Below are 4787 nucleotides of genomic sequence, written 5' to 3'. Positions count from 1 at the left end.
GTACGTCACGCATGCGCATTGCGCCGATTACGCATGCGCAGAAGTGCCACTTTTTGACTAAATGCTGTGCTGTGAACGAAAACAGCTAGCGAACAACTCGGAATGACCACCTATGTGTATATACTGTAATATACACACACATTTAGATCTAGGTCATTGCTCTAAGGGCAGCAAATTTGTTAGCAGTTGGGCAAAACCATGGGCCTCATTCAGACCCGTTCGCACGCTGCATTTTCTCACAGCCATGCGAACGGGTCTGAACTGCGCATGTGTGTGACCCGCAATGCGCAGGCGCATCGCTGCCCAGCGAAGAGGGTCGCTGGAGAACGACGACTTCAACAACAAAAGTGATCGCAGGGACGATCGCAAGAAGATTGACAGGCAGGAGGCGTTCCTGGGCGGCAACTCACCGTTTTCTGGGATTGTCGTGCAAAAGGCAGGCATGCCCAGCCATTGCAGAGGAGGGATCTTGACGTCACCGCCGGCCCCGATTATTGCTGCATCTGAGTAAGTCCTGGGCTGTGCAGAAACTGCACAATCTTTTGTTCACTGCACAGCCCATCACACCCCTGCAAAGCCCTTACTCCCTTCCCCTGTAGGCAGCGATTGGTCTGAATTAGGCTCCATGTGCACTGCAGGGGGGTAGATATAACATGTGCAGAGTGAGTTAGATTTGGGTGGGGTGTGTTCAATCTGAAATCTAAATTGCAGTGTAAAAATAAAGCAGCCAGTATTTACCCTGCACAGAAACAAAATAACCCACCCAAATCTAACTCTCTCTGCAAATGTTATATCTGCCCCCCTGCAGTGCACATGGTTTTGGGTGGGGGAGGGGCGGGTGCGGGGATGCCATGGATGGAGGTGGGGGTCCGGTGGCACTGCAACCGCCCCTCCCCCACCCCCGGACCCTCTACCCCATCCGCGTCAACCATGCACCCGCCACTCCCCCAACCACAGCACCTACTAGGTGATTCATCGTGCCCTGTGTGCGATGTTCACGGCCCCTTAATCGTCCCACACCCTTTGTCCGTGCAATATTTAACCACTCACAAAATTATGATTGGAGGTAATACTCCATATAATAAAAATATTGCATGCCCCTTGCGATAGTGTGAAGAGCGCCCGTAGGCCAATGTGCCAATGTGCCAACTCGTCTTAGAGGGCTAATGTTAAAACTGCCATCTACTAAAATATGCTATATCAGCAGTATACACATTTTCTCACATCACATGTGTGACCTCACAGCTACCACCCAAAGGCAGTGTCATAGCTGTCTCACAGTATAGAGCAGGAAACTGGGAGCCAGCATTACATTAGCCACCAGCTCCTTGTTGAAAGCAGATAACATCAGAAATCATGGCTCGTCGTCGTCAGATCAGGATGCACAAACAGAGGAGGCACAGGAGACCTCGTACTAGAGGTAAGTGTCACTAACTATAGAATACAACAGGCTATTGGTTCCCAAACTCGGGCAGATGTACCAAACCTGAGTGGAGAAATAAACTACCAACCAATCAGCTCCTAACTGTCATTTTTCAAACACAAACTGTAACACGGCAGTTAGGAAGCAGATTGTCTGTTTATCTCTCTCTACTTTATCACTCTCCAAGGCTTAGTACATCTGCCCCTAAGTCCTAAGGGCATCCCAACATTTCAGGTTGAAAGGATATCTTAGATTATAGGTTACATCAGAATGAGTGAGGTACTAAGAAAAGGCCCCCATACATCAGCCGCTGTGATTCCCCGTCCCGCCTGCACAATTAAACAGGTTTAAGATGGGCAATTATCCGATCCCAACTGAAAACGGTCGAGATCGGAGAATCAGATTTTTCAACATGTTTAATATTACCAATTCGTGAACGGCCATGTCAGGAATCATGACGTTGCCCCAATACATCTATGATGTATGGGGGCCGTTAGTCACCTATGCTCAGGGAGGGATATCCAGCTAGACTGTTATGGTGCTTGATTACCGAGTTTGGGATCCACTGCAATAGGCTCATTGAAATACTAAAACATTGTACATTTTTATTTTATAGCGAGAAAAGGAACACTTATAATTTTGACTCTAAGCTCCCTCATTGCTTTCTATTACTACAGGTCCCAATCGCAGACACCGTTATTATTATCGGAGACGGGCATATTAAACAAATGTGATCATTTCTTCCTGTGACTGGTGCCAACTGCTTCTGACATCATCACCTGGTGGACAATGAGCAGCACAGAACACAAGGATGCATGGCTACACAGCCCGCCGCTACATGACACAGCAGGAAACATGTAGTAAATAAACAACCCTGAGCAGCATGTGGTCTGTGAGAATTGTACTTTTAGGAGTAAGTGGTCATAAGCATTACAGTGTCATCACTTGTAGCACAGGTTTGAAGCTTGAGGTGGCATTATGGAGCTTGTATTTAGATATAATGGGCTTACTCCCACAATGGGACACTTTACTGTATATGTTAACTTTATAGCCATAAAATACTATTGGACAACAGATGGATTATGGCCGTTATGTCAGTGTTCAATAATTCCATTCACATGTTCACAGGGACCCACTCTGGTGCTATTGCATGGACCCTCCCCCCCCTTCCCCCCCCCCCCCCCCCCCCCCCCGCTAGAAACTCTATGTCTGCTGCTGGGAGTGAGAACACTATTCGCATCATTATGGCCCCACTGAGTAATGGGGTGTGGTATGTTAGGTAGCTAAGACTTAGGTCGACAGTGTCTAGGTCGACTGCTATTGGTCGACAGTAAGTAGGTCAACATGGTTTCTTGGTCGACAGGGACTCTAGGTCGATATGTACTAGGTCGACATGAGTTTTTTTTACTTTTTTTGGTGTCGTTTTCTCCGTACAGCGACTGGGAACCCCAGTTAGTGCACCGTGTCCCCTTGCATGGCTCGCTTCGCTTGCCATTCTTTGTGCAAGGTGACTCGCTGCGCTCGGCACAGGTTACCGTTCCCAATTGTAGTCCACGTGGATCGTAAAGTATGAAAAAGTTCTAAAAATGAAAAAAAAAAAAAAAAAATTGGGGAAAAACTCATGTCGACCTAATGTCATATCGACCTAGAACATATCAACCTAGAGTCCCTGTTGACCTAGAAACCATGTCGACCTACTTAGTGTTGACCAATAGTGGTCGACCTAGGCAGTGTCGACCTACTTACTGTCAACCTAAAAACCGGATCCTGTGTAATGACAGGACTCACAGACCCCATCCCACCCTATTCAAAAATAAGGGAAGTGGAATCTGGGAGGATAGGCAACACTGTCAGGCAGTGACGTGCGGTGAGGTAAATGGCAGGGGAGGCCATGGGTATTATCAGAGCCAGATTTACACAGACATTTACGAACCTGAGAGTTCACGTGGGCATTATACAAAGGTGTAGCGGTACAGTATGGATGGTGTAATAATGGTTAGCATTACTGCCTCACAGCACTGAGGTCATGGGTTCGATTCCCACCAGGGCCCTAACTGTGCGGAGTTTGTATATTCTCCCCGTACTTGCGTGGGTTTGTTCCAGGTACTCCGGTTTCCTCCCACAATCCAAAAAAATACTGGTAGGTTAATTGGCTACAAAAAAATTAACCCTAGTGTGAAATAACACCTGTGTGTCCGGGCCTGCCAGTAATAAGAAGCTGTATATAAATTATAACTTACATCTCATATCAGTGTTTGAAATGGAATGTCATGGTACACTGAGGTTCTTTCTGTGGATGATAAAGGCAGGGCAGGATTAACAATGGGGCGGATGGAGCTGCAGCTCCAGGCCGCCCCATCAAAATAGGCCCACAGTAACAGCTGTAGACAGGATTTTTTTTCCTGTGACAGCCTGCCTACTAGCGGCCGCACGAGGCCCCGCCCACTGAATCACCGCCGCTGCTGCCACCCGTCCCACAGTTCCAATACCAGAGAGATCAGATAGCGCACTGAAAGGCTTCACTTCCGTGCCGCGTGATGTCACAGGTCAGGCTCTGTCCCCACCGCAGCACTAGAGCATGAACTTCTCTCTCCTGGCTGGCCGAGTTAACTGATCAAGACTCGCAGTGCAGGTGTCAGTCTCCAGTGTTGCTGACTGCTGATCTGAATGTTTTTTCCTGCTGAGAGTACTGTTATAAAAGGGTATACAAGGCAGAAATTACACTGTATATATTGATGAAGCTTCAGATATTTGTGAACACTGGTGTGGGTATTTTATATGTGTATAATATATATATATAGGACTAATACAGCAGTACCCCTGGACTCATACGGCAGTGTCAGACAGGATGGCACTTTTCAAAAACTAGGCCCCAAACAGCACCTCATGCAAAGATGTCGAAGAGATGCAATGAGGTAGCTGTATGGCTAAGCCAAGCGACACAAACAATTCCCACTGGAATTATACATCAAAATCACTGGAATTATACGTCCAAATCACTGGAATTATATGTCAAAATCACTGGAATTAAATGGCAAAATCACTGGAATTAAATGGCAAAATCACTGGATTTATACTGCAAATCACTGGAATTATACTGCAAAATCACTGGCATTATACATCCAAATCACTGGAATTATACGTCCAAATCACTGGAATTATACGACAAAATCACTGGAATTAAATGGCAGTACCACTGGACATATACGGAAGTGTCAGACAAGATGGCACTTTAAAAAAAATAGTCCCCAAACAGCACATGATGCCAAGAAGTAAAAGAGGGCAATGAGGTAGCTGTATGACTAAGCTAAGCGACACAAGTGTGCCCGCACAAACACCTGGCCCATCTAGGGTTGGCACTGCA

At 46.6% G+C, this 4787-nt stretch overlaps 1 long non-coding RNA gene across 1 annotated transcript; it reads left to right on the top strand.

Annotated features, from left to right (window-relative positions):
* The first annotated feature begins 1060 nt into the window (after nt 1-1060).
* Nucleotides 1061-2307, top strand: LOC134935519 (uncharacterized). The gene is made up of 2 exons (XR_010180213.1): nt 1061-1420; nt 2101-2307. It is a non-coding gene; the product is annotated as an uncharacterized LOC134935519 (long non-coding RNA).
* The last annotated feature ends 2480 nt before the right edge of the window (nt 2308-4787 follow it).

The sequence above is a fragment of the Pseudophryne corroboree genome, chromosome 6, assembly GCF_028390025.1.
Source record: "Pseudophryne corroboree isolate aPseCor3 chromosome 6, aPseCor3.hap2, whole genome shotgun sequence".
Lineage (NCBI taxonomy): Eukaryota > Metazoa > Chordata > Amphibia > Anura > Myobatrachidae > Pseudophryne > Pseudophryne corroboree.
Note: the sequence above shows the minus strand (reverse complement) of the source record. Positions and strands in the feature narration are given on the sequence as shown.